Below are 12,703 nucleotides of genomic sequence, written 5' to 3' on the forward strand. Positions count from 1 at the left end.
AATTGATATTTTTAAAAGATATATGAAATTGACAAACCATTAGCTAGACTAAGAGAGAGAAGACTCAAATCAGAAAGAGGAGACATTACAACTGATACCACAGAAATACAAAAGTTCTTAAGAGAATACAATAAGTAATTATATGTAACCAAATAGTATTACCTAGAAAAGATGGATAAATTCCTAGAAACGTACAACTTAACAACATTGAATCATAAAGAAATAGAAAATCTGAACAAACCAATAACAAAATTAAATTAGGAATTAAAAAAAACTCCCAACGTTTCCCAATTCATTCTCTGTGGCCCTGATACCAAAACCAGACAAAGACAATATAAAAAAAGAAAATTATAGACCAGTATCATTAAAAATACAGGCATAAAAATTTCTTAACAAAATACTAGAAAATTATTCCACTAACACATGAAAGGGATAACATAGTATGACCAAGTGGGATTTACCCCAGAAATGCAAGGTCAATTCAGCATACAAAAATCAACTAAGGCCCTAACCGGTTTGGCTCAGTGGATAGAGCATCGGCCTACGGACTCAAAGGTCCCAGGTTTGATTCCGGTCAAGGGCATGTACCTTGGTTGCGGGCACATCCCCAGTAGGGAGTGTGCAGGAGGCAGCTGATCGATGTTTCTCTCTCATCGATGTTTCTAACTCTCTATCCCTCTCCCTTCCTCTCTGTAAAAAAAATCAATAAAATATGTTTTTTAAAAAAATCAACTAAGTTAAACCCATATTAATAGAATGAAGGACAAAACAACATAACTTGATCATCTCAATAAATTTCAAAAAGCACGTGACAAAATCTAACACCCTTTTCATAATAAATACACTCAACAAACTAAAAATAAAAGAAAGTTTTCTCAATGTGAAAATTTGTATTTATGAAAACACACTGCTAACATCATATGCAAGGGTGAAAACTGAAAGTTTTTTCTCTAAGGCCCAGAGTAGCACAAAGATATCCACTCTCACCATTTATATTCAACATTGTATTGGACATTCTAAAAAAATAAATAAAGGTACCCATGTTGAAAAGGATGAAATATAACTATCTCTATGTGCAGATGACATTATCTTGTACATAGGAAATCTTAAGGAATACACACATATACACAACTACTAGAACTAATAAACAAATTTATCAAGACTGTAGAATACAAGAGAAATATTAAAAAATCAGTTGAATCTATATACTTTAGAAGTGAACAAGCCCTAGCTAGTTTGGCTCAGTGGATAGAGTGTCAAACTGCGGACTGAAGGATCCCAGGTTCAATTCGGGTCAAGGGCGCATACCTCAGTTGCAAGCTCTCCCCAGCCCAGGCCCTGGTCAGGGCACATGCAAGAAGCAACCAATTGATGTGTCTCTCTCACATCGATGATTCTCTCTCTGTGTCTCTCCCCATTTCACTCTCACTAAAAAATCAATGGGGGAAAAATATCCTCTGGTGATAATTAAAGATAAAATAAAATAAAAAAGAAGTGAACAATTTATTTTTAATATATTTTTATTATTCATAGTATTACAGATATCTCCCATTCCCCCCCCCCCCATTTCCTCCCTCCTCCCAGCCCCTACCCACATCCCCAGGTTTTCACTACCCCTATTTCTCGTGTCCACGGGCTATGTATATAAGTATATAAGTTCTTTGGTTTATCTATTCTCATCTCCCCAACTCCACATTGAGATATGTCAACCTGTTCCATTCCTCCATGCTTTGGGTCTTATTTTGTTGGTCAATTCATTTTAGAAGTAAACAATTTAAAAATTAAATAGCCCTAGCCGGTTTGGCTCAGTGGATAGAGCGTTGGCCTACGGACTGAAGGGTCCCGGGTTTGATTCCGGTCAAGGGCACATGTCTGGGTTGCAGGCTCAATCCCCAGTAGGGGGCATGCAGGAGGCAGCCAATTGATAATTCTCATCATTGATGTTTCTCTCTCTCTTCCTCTCTGAAATCAATAAATATATATTAAAAAAAGATAAAAATGAAACAAAGAAAACAATTCCTCTAATCATATACAAAAATTAACTCAAAGAATTATAGACATAAATGTAAGAGCTAGAACTATTAAACTCTTAAAAGAAAATCCTATATAATAAAAGGCTAATATGGAAATCGACCTAATGATGGAACCAACAGTTGCTATGATGCGCAGTGACCAACAGGGAGCAGAAGCTCAATGCAGGAGCTGCCCCCGGTGGTCAGTGCGCTCCCCAGGGGGAGCGCTGCTCAGCCAGAAGCCGGGCTCATGGCTGGCGAGCACAGCGGCGGTGGTGGGAGCCTCTCCTGCCTCTGCAGCAGTGCTAAGGATGTCCAACTGCTGGCTTAGGTGCCTTCCCCATGGGGTGTGGGCCTAACCCATCAGTTGGACATCCCCCAAGGGCTCCTGGACTGCGAGAGGGCACAGGATGGGCTGAGGGACCTCCCGAGTGCATGTTTTTTGTGCACCGGGCCTCTAGTACAGGTATAAGTCTTTGTGACCTTGGACTAGGTAATGGTTTCTTAGATAAGATGCTGAAAGCACAAACAACAACAAAAAACAGTAAGTCAATTGAATTCATCAAAATTTTAAACTTTTGTATTTCAAAGGACCATTAAGAAAGTAAAAAAGACTACCCACAGAATGAAAGAAGATATTTACAAATCATTTATCTGATAAGAGACTAATTTTCAGAGTATATAAACAACTCTTACAACATAACAATAAAAAGATAAATAACCCACTTTTTTTAATGTGAAAAGGATTTTAACAGACATTTCTCCAGAGAACATATACATAAAAATGGCCAATAAACACATGAAAAGAAGTTCAACATTATTAGTCACTAAGAAAATAAAAATCAAAACCACTCTATGATGTCTATAATAAAAAAAAAGACAATAAAAAAGTGTTGACAAGAATGTGGAGAAATTGAAACTTTCATACATTGCTGGCAGAAATATAGTATAGTGCAGCCACTTTGGAAAACAGTTTGGCAGTATCTCAAAAAGTTAAACATAGAGTTGCCAAAGGAGCAATTCTACTCCAATGTATGTACCCAAGAGAGATGAAAAAGTGCATTCACACAAAAGCTTGTACATAAATTTTTATAGCAACATTATCCATAGTATTCAAAAAATGGAAACAACACTCATACCCAGCACTGTAAGATGGATAAATATAATGTGGTACATCCATACAATAGAATAATATTCAGCTATAAAAATTAATGAAAAACTTATAAATGCTACAACATGGATGAACTTTGAAAACATTCTGCTAAGTGAAAGAAGCCACCAAAGGTCACACACTATGTGATCCCCTTTATATAAAATGTCGAGATTACGCAAATCCATAGAGACAGAAAGTGGTCATCAGGAGCTGGGAGGGGAGGAGAATCAGGAGTGTCAGCTAATGAGTATAGGAGTTTGGGGAGGGAGATAGAATTTTATGAAATTAGTATGGTTGCACAGCTTTGTGAATACACTAAAAATCATTGAATTGTTCACTTAACAAAGTAAATTTTGTGGTTTATGTCAATAAAAAGAAGAACTAGATCATCTGAATGAATTTATATCTATCAAAATTTATATTTTATAGTTAAAACTTTCCAACAAGGAAAAATTCCAGGCCCAGATGGCTTCACTAGTAAATTCTAGCAAGTAATGAAGGATGAGGTAATACAAATCCCAAAAAACGTTAAGAAGACATAGAAGGGAATACTTCCCAACTAATTTTATGAGGCCAGCGTTACTGATACCAAAACCAGACAAAGACATTACAAAAGGAAAAAACAGCCTAACAAATATAGACAAAGGATCAGCACACCAAGGCCTGTGGGCCAAAGCCAGCCAGAAAATAATGTTTTGTTAAAACACAGCCACACCCATTTATTTACATATTGTCTATTGCTGCTTTCATGCTACAGTGGTGAATGTGAGTAGTTATGGCACAAATCATATGATCTACAAAGCCTCAAATACAGGGTGGGGCAGAGGAGGTTTACAGTTGTTTATATGGAAGATAATACAATAATTAATAAATAATAATGCAAGAGTACAAGAATAAACTTTCACATATTCACAACTGTAAACCTACTTTCACCCCACCCTGTATTTACTACCTGACTCTACAGAAAAAGTTTGCTGACCCCTGCTATAGACAATAGCTCTCATGAAGAAAGATGCAAATCAACCAAGAAATATATAAGACAGATAAAACATAAAGATTGCATGGAATTTATTCCATAAATGCAGTGTTGGTCTACCAAAAAATGAAAATAAATCAGTCATTGTAATGTAACATATTAACAAAATAAAGGTTAAAATGATATGGTGCCTTGCTGGCATGGCTCAGTGGTTGAGCGTCGACCTATGAACCAGAAGGTCATGGTTCAACTCCTGGTCAGGGCACATGCCCAAGTTGCGGGCTCCATCCCCTGTATGGGGCATGCAGGAGGCAGCCAATCAATGATTCTCTCTCATCATTGATGTTTCTATCTCTCATTCCCTCTCTCTTCCTCTCTGAAATCAATAAAAAAATATATATATTTTTAAATGATATGGTCATCTCAATAGTTGCAGAAAAAAGCCTTTAATAAAATCCAAGCCTTAGCTGGTTTGGCTCAGTGGATAGAGTGTCGGCCTGCAGACTAAAGGGTCCCGGGTTCGATCTTGGTCAAGGGCACATGCCCGAGTTGTGGGTGCAATCCCCAGTGTGGAGCATGCAGGAGACAGCTGATTAATGATTCTCTATCATCATTGATGTTTCTATCTCTATCTCTCTCTCCCTCTCCCTTCCTCTCTAAGAATCAATAAAAATATATTTTAAAAAAATTCAATATCTGTTCATGATAAAAATACTTTTCAGTAAACTAAAAATAGAAGGGAAATTTTCCCATTGGGCATGTAGAAAATTTGTAAGTCACTGCTCTGTTCTAACAACAAGTAAAAGGCTGAACAAACTGAAAAATCAACAACTCTTCTTAGATCCATCCGAGAAGTTAGGTCACAGGGAAAATTGCTGCACCCAAAGCTGCAGAGACATCAACATCATTAGTCACAAACAATTACAACTTACCAGAATAGAAGCCCATAAGCAGAAACCAGAGGGGATCAGTGCCAGGGTAGGCAAACCTGAACTACAATTGACAAATTGCTGGAGGCTCAGTGTGGATAAGTCTAAGAGATAAAAACTCTAGAGGGGCCAATTATAAGGTGACCTGTTTCCCCCAACACACACACACACACACACACACACACACACACACACACACACACACAGAATTTTGTGAGTTTGTGAATTTACCTCCTGGAGCTCTACCAGGTTCTCACAATGAATATCAGAAAAATCCCCTCATGCTTTTGGCAGTTGGGAGGGAAAATAAACCTTTATGAAATACACCAGAGCATTCTGTTCTTCTTAATAAAGCTCTCCCTCAGGAGAAACCATCTAACCAGAGCCCAGCTTGTTGGGTTTTTATCGGAACCTAACTAACCTCGGGGAAGAGAAATACCCAACTCCAGCCCACTCAAGCCATCCTGTTCCACCCAAGTCGGGGGGCAGGGGGGACAACTGAGAAGCACTTGTGAATTTCACAGTCCAGAGGCATAATTTCACTAAAAGACTGAGACCTAATTATAACAGTATAGAATGCTCCACACACACATTACCACTACATCACTGAAGACCTATTTACAGATAGTCCTTTCACCCAATATATCATGTCCAACTATAAAGAAAAAAATTACAAGGCACACTAAAAGGCAAAATATAAACAAACAAAACACAGACTGAAGAGACAGAGTAGGCATCAGAACCAGACATGGCAGGGATGTTGGAATTATCAGACCAAGAATTTGAAACAACTATGATCAATATGCTAAGGGCTCTATGGATAAAGTAGACAGCATGTAAGAACAGATGGACAATGTAAGCAGAAATATGGAAATTCTTAGAAAGAAATACTAGAGATCAAAAAGCACTGTAAAAGAAATGAAGAATCCCTTTGATGGACTTATTAGCAGACTGGGCTCAGTTGAGGAAAGAATCTTTGAGCTTGAGGATACATCCATCGGAATCTCCAAAACTGAAAGGCAAAGAAAAAAAGGACTGGGGGAAAAAAGAACAGAATATCCCAAGACTGATAGACAGCTACCAAAAGGTGTGACATATGCATAATTGTAATACCAGAAAGAGAAAAGAGAAGGAGGAACAGAAAAAATATTTGAAACAATAATGACTGAGAATTTCCCCAGACTAATGTCAGATACCAAATACAGATCCAAAAGGCTCAGAGAACGTTAAGCAGGATGCATGCCAAAAACCTACACCAAGTCAAAGATAAAGAAAAATCGTGAAAGAAGCCAGGGGTAAAAAACAAAAAGCACTTTACCTACAGAAGATCAAAGATGAGAATTACATCTGGCTTCTCCTCAAAACTTATGCAAGTAAAAAGAGAGTAGAGGGAAATAATTAAAGTGTTAAAAGAAAAGAAAAACACCAACCTAGAATTCTGTACCTCATGAGATTATCCTTTAAAAATGAAGGAGAAATAAAGACTTTCTCAAACAAAAATTGAAATAATTTGTTTCCAGGAGACCAGCTTCGCAAGATACATTCAAAGAAGTTCCTTAGAGTCCTCAAAAAATTAAAAATGGATCTGCCTATGACCAAGTGATTCCACTTCTGGGGATTTATCCAAAGAAACTCAAAATTCGAAAGAATATATGCACCCTACATTTATTGCAGCATTATTTACAACAGACAAGCTATGGAAGCAACCCAAATACCCATTAGTAGGTGAGTGGATAAAAAAACCCTGGTACATATATACCATGGAATATTATCTACACTAATAAAAGAGAAATATGCAAATTGACCATGCCTCCGTGATGCCCATAAGCCAATCGGGAGTGAGTATGCAAATTAACCCAACAAAGATGGAAGGTTAATTTGCATACACAGGTGCAGAGCGGCCGGGCGGGCCAGGATGCCTGCTACGAGGGGGAGGGCGGGGGCGGAGGGAGCTACAAGAGAGGCACTCCGGCCAGGAGCGAGGACTTGCAGGCTCCCTGGTGACGGGGAGTGAAGCCAGGGGAAGGAAGGCCTATTCTTGCACAAATCTTTGTGCAACGGGCCTCTAGTTCAGCCATAAAAAAAAAAATAATTACCATTTGTGATAACACAGTGAAAGAAGTCAGTCAGAGAAAGACAAATATCATGTGAATTCACTTATATGTAGACTCTAAAGAACAAAATAAACAGACAAAAATTGAAATAGACTCATAGATACAAAGAGAGAACTGGTGGTTGCTAGAGGGGAATGGGAGTTATGACACTGGGTGAAAGAGGTGAAGGGACTGAGAAGCACAATTTAGTAGCTACAAAATATTCATGGGAAAGTAAATAAAGCATAGGAAATATAGTCAATAATATTGTGATAACTATGTATGGTCCCAGTTGGGGTACTGGAAATATTGAGGGGAACACTATGTAAAGTATATGATTGTCAAACCACTAAGCTGTACACCCAAAACCAATACATAGTAAATTTTTTTAAAAGTAGTTCCTTAGAGAAAAGGTAAATCATATAAGGTCAGAAAACCAGATATACATAAAGAAAGGAAGAATGTCAAAGAAGAAATAAGTGAAGATAAAATAAAAACTTTTATTTTTCTTATTCTTAATTGATATAAAAGATAGCTTGTTCAAAATAATAATAACAACAATGTATTGGATTGTGTATTCACATACATATGTATATATGTATATACTTATGTATGAGTGAAATGAATGACAGCAATAGTACACAGAACAAGAGGGAGAAATTAGAATTATTTTGTTATTATAGGGACTTGCACTACCTGTGAAGAGGTATATGTTATTGGAAAGTGGACTTAGATTATATGTTTGTAAATATATATTGCAAACTCTAGGGCAACCACTAAAAAAGTTTAAACAAAAGTATAACTGATATGTAAAGAAAGGAGAGGATATTGAATAATAAAAATGCTCGATTAAAATCATAAAAGGCAGAAAAAGAGTGGAAAGCAAATTAGGAAAAAAGAACAAGGCCGACAAATAGAAAACATAACAAATATGGGAGATATTAACCCAACTATATCAATAATCACTTTGAATGTCAGTGGTCTAAATGCACCAATTAAAAGACAGATTTTCAGAGTGGATAAAAAAATAGGACCCAACTACTATACATGTTGTCTACAAAAAACCCATTTTAAACATGAACACACACATAGATTGAAAGTAAATGGATGGGCCCTAGCTGGTTTGGCTCAGTGGATAGAGCGTCGACCTGGGAACTGAAGGGTTACGGGTTCAATTCCTGTCAAGGGTACATATCTTGGTTGCAGGCTTCTCCCGGCCGAGCCCTGGTAAGGGTTCGTGCAGGAGGCAACCAATTGATATGTTCCTCTTACATCAATATTTCTCTCTGTTTTTCCCTCTCTCTAAAAAATCAATGGAAAAATATCATAGGGTGAGGATAAATAAATAAATAAATAAATAAATAAATAAATGGAGCCCAACCTGTTTGGTTCAGTGGTTGAGCATTAACCTATGAACCCGAAGGTCGCAGTTCAATTCCTGGTCAGGACTTGGCCCCCAGTAGGGGTTGTGCAGGAGGCAGCTGATCAGCGATTCTCATCATTGATGTTTCTCTCTCTCTCTCCCTCTCCCTTCCTCTCTGAAATCAATACAAATATATATATATATTTAAATGTAAATAGATGGAGAAAGGTATACTGTGCTAACACTAATCAAAAAAAAAACAACCAGGAGTGGCTACATTAATTTCAGATAGAGTAGACTTCAAAGAATTGACCCCTTTATCATTATGTAATGCCCTTCTTTAGTGGTCAATTCTCCAAAAAGACATAGCATTCCTTAATGTGCATGTGCCTAACAACAGAGTGTCAAAATATCTGAGATAAAAGCTGATAGAAATGTAAGGAGAAATAGATGAATCCACTATTTGGAGATTTCAACACCCCTCTATCAGAAATGGACAGATTTAGCAGGCAGAAAATGTTCCTGCTAATAATTGACTTTTCAGAGCTCTCAGATAGCTGTTCCACGTATTTTGTTCAGATTTTACAACTGTATTCAACAAGAGAGACAGGATGGAGTGCTCTTACTCCATTTTATCCAGAACCAGAACATAAAGATTTCTTTGGACATACAAAGAATTAATCACCAGCAGATCTTCATTTCAAAAATGTTCAAGGCAGAGGCAGTTAGGGGCGATCAGGCCAGCAGGGGAGTGCAGTTGGGGGCAATCAGGCCAGCAGGGGAGGGCAGTTAGGGGGCAATCAGGCAGGCAGGCAGGCAGGCAAACAGTTAGGAGCTAGCTGTCCCGGATTGTGAGAGGGATGTCCAACTGCCTGTTTGGGATCGGGCCTAAACCTGCAGTTGGACATCCGCCGAGAGGTCCCAGATTGGAGAGGGTGCAGGCTGGCCTGAGGGACCCCCGCGCTCCCCCCCTCCCCCGTGCACAAATTTCATGCACCTGGCCTTTAGTAGATGTACATAAAGGAATGAAGAGCACCAGAAATGGTAAGTATGTGGGTAAACATAAAAGACTTTTAATTATTTATTAAATATTTTCAAAAGATAATTGACCAACTAAAGTAAAAATAATAATAATGTATTGTGGAGTTCACAACATGTAGAAGAAAAATATAAGACAACGGCCTGAAAGAGGAAAAATAGAGGGACAATGTTATAATATTTTTATACTATATTTTACATGGTATAATGTTACTTGAAGATAGACTAATAAGTTAAAGATGTATACTATAAGCTATAAAGTAATCACTAAATAATAAAAAACTAAGAGTTATACCTAATAAACTGATGAATAAAATAGGACCATAAAAAGTATTTAGTCAGTGTTTTTAAATGCCAAATAGAGGGAAAAGGAAAAAGAACAGATGGGTCAAATAGAAAACAAATATCAATATGGCAGATTTAAATCCCACTGTAACAATAACTACATAAGTATAAATGGTTTATTGGGGCAGGGCAAACTATGGCCTGTAGGCCAAACCTGGACTACAGAATATTTTTATATGGCCTCAAGCTAAGAATAGCTTGTACATTTATACATTATTTAAAAAGAAGAGAAAGAGAAGGGTATGTAGCAAAGACCATATGGGGCCCACAAAGCCTAAAATATTTATTACCTTGTCCTTTTAAGAGAACATTCTTCAATTGCTGGTCTAGATGCTCAATTGAAATTAAAATGCAGATATTATCATATTGGATAAAGGACTCCACTATGCTGCCTACATAAATCAAAGTAGTGAAAGAATAGCATATATATATATATATATATATATATATATATACCGTATTTTCCTGTGTATAAGATGACTCTTTAACCCAGGAAAATATTCTATACGCCAGTTGTCTTATACACCGGAAAATACGGTGTGTGTGTGTGTGTGTGTGTGTGTGTGTGTGTGTGTGTGTCAATGTCTCTGCCTCCATTCCTGGCACAGAACTTTTAAAACCCTTGTGATTTTCTATGTGATAAGAGCACTAGGAGCATCTCTTGTTTTAATATTTGATCTTTGGCCCTGGCTTTGACCTCCTGACACAGAATTCCCAAATCCCTAGGAATTTCCTGGGTGATATCAGTGTCTGGTTCTAATGAGGTGACTCTTTTTTGGGCTCTGGGTGGAGGCTGGTCTCCAGAAAGATCAAGCCATGATTAGAAGCTTGGAATTTTCAGTCCCACCCCCCATTCTCCAGAGAGGGGAGAGGAGAGGGGCTGGAAATGGAGCTAATGGCTGATCATGTCTATGTGATGAAGCCTCCATAAAAATTCCAATAGTAGGAGGTTCAGAGAGCCTCTGGGTTGGTGAACACATGGAGGTGCTGGGAGAGTGGCATTCCTGGAGAGGGAATGGAAGCTCCCCACCCCTTCCTACATACTTGCCCTACACATCTCTTCCATCTGGATGTTCATTTGTATCCTTTATCATATCCTTCTAAAGTAAACTGGTAACTGGAAGTGTTCCCCTGAATTCTGTAGCCACTCTAGCAAATTAATCAAACGCAAGAAGGGGGGTGATGGCAACCTCAGATTTATACCTGATTGGTCAGAAGCACAGGTGACCACCTGAACTTACAATTGGCATCCAAGGGAGGTGAGGCAGTCTTGTAGGACTGATTCCTCAACCTGTAGGATTGGATGCTCTTCTGGATAGATAGTATCAGAATGAGTTAAATTGTCTCAAAAAGATAGTAGATCTAAATATAAAATGTAAAACTCTAAAATTTTTAGGAGAAAACTGTTATGACCTAGGTTAGGCAAAGAATTCTTAAATATGACACCGAAACTACAACTGGTGAAATAGAAAAAAATTGGTGCTTCATCAAAATAATCAGCTTTTGCTCCGTGAAAGTCATGATTAAGGAGGGGGGAAGTGGGCGGGGTGGGGGCCAACGTGACCTCTTTGCCTCTTTGCATGTCCAGACACCTGTGCAGGCCTCTGGCCCATCCAGATCTGGACTTTGCAACATGTCTTGACCACCCATGGGAAACTGTTACAACAGGTGCAATGCAGAAATACCCAAACCCTCGGAACCCAAGTGTGGTTGGAGTTGATGTATTGGGCAGACACATAGATCCTTCTGGAGAACTGCACAGCCGTGGACTTCTCAGCACAGAGTGGGAATGGTCTTCATTGTGAAATCTCTTACTGGTGCAGCAAGAACCAAAACAAGTGTGCAAAAACACTCTGTAGTTGCTCCTGTTGAGAAAACAATGGAACTTAAACCCACTAATATTTCATTTACAAATATGGTTTAGGTAGATAAGAGACTTATATACAAACCACATCCTCAGGACCCAGAAAAGACTGTTTTGACTCAAGAGGCCATAAACAATGTGAAAGGAATCAGTCTCAGTAGTTACCTCAAAGGGCTGATGGCAAGTACGATATCTTCAAATGCTAATAAAGGCCGAGAAGCAATGGAATGGGTAATACATAAATTAAATGCAGAGATTGAAGAGATGACAGCTTGGCAAGGACACCAGCAGCACTTGTAGAGAAATGATGATGAAAGTTGGATATGCAACACCCAGCCCCCTGGATCTCTATTAACTGGCATTATATTTACTTATTTAAAAAAATACAACTGTACACCATGGGATACCAAGACGGGTTCCTCCATGGAACTTCTCGCCAGATCGGCTCAGCCCATGCTTTCCTGTCTTCGGCTGCTGCTGCTCTTCCTCCAGAGTAAGGCAATGAGAGGGGATGCGGGGGCGGGGGGGGGGGGGGGGGCTGGGGGGAGGGGGCTGTGACCAACTCATCCCCGAGACCAATTGCCACTGCCTTTGGGAGCATCCAGGGATCACCGGGCCTGACGCATCTTGAGTTACTCAGAAATAACGTTGATATTTGGAAACCCTCATGGAACTTGCATGCACAACGGGCAGCAATTATGGCAGCCAGGGATTTGAAGGAACCTGTTCCTTTCGGTGGAGACCACTGCAGCACCACCCTAATGCTTTGACCCTTAACTTTGGCGGCTGCAGCCAGCCTCTGGTGATCTTCTGATGGTGCTGCTGGCTTGGCGGGATCCCGTCCGGAGGTTACAATCCGTGAGAAACGGGCGGAAAGCTGGCAGTAAGGAAAGGCATAAGCAAAATGGGAGAAGAAGTGGATCATGAGGA

At 38.9% G+C, this 12,703-nt stretch overlaps 1 pseudogene across 1 annotated transcript; it reads left to right on the top strand.

Moving 5' to 3' along the window:
• Window positions 1–10,045: 10,045 nt before the first annotated feature.
• Window positions 10,046–12,073, top strand: LOC307110509 (PRELI domain containing protein 3B-like; annotated as a pseudogene). Its single transcript has 2 exons — window positions 10,046–10,052; window positions 11,498–12,073. The product of its transcript is annotated as a PRELI domain containing protein 3B-like (transcript).
• The last annotated feature ends 630 nt before the right edge of the window (window positions 12,074–12,703 follow it).

The sequence above is a fragment of the Cnephaeus nilssonii genome (assembly GCF_951640355.1).
Source record: "Cnephaeus nilssonii genome assembly, chromosome: 2".
Lineage (NCBI taxonomy): Eukaryota > Metazoa > Chordata > Mammalia > Chiroptera > Vespertilionidae > Cnephaeus > Cnephaeus nilssonii.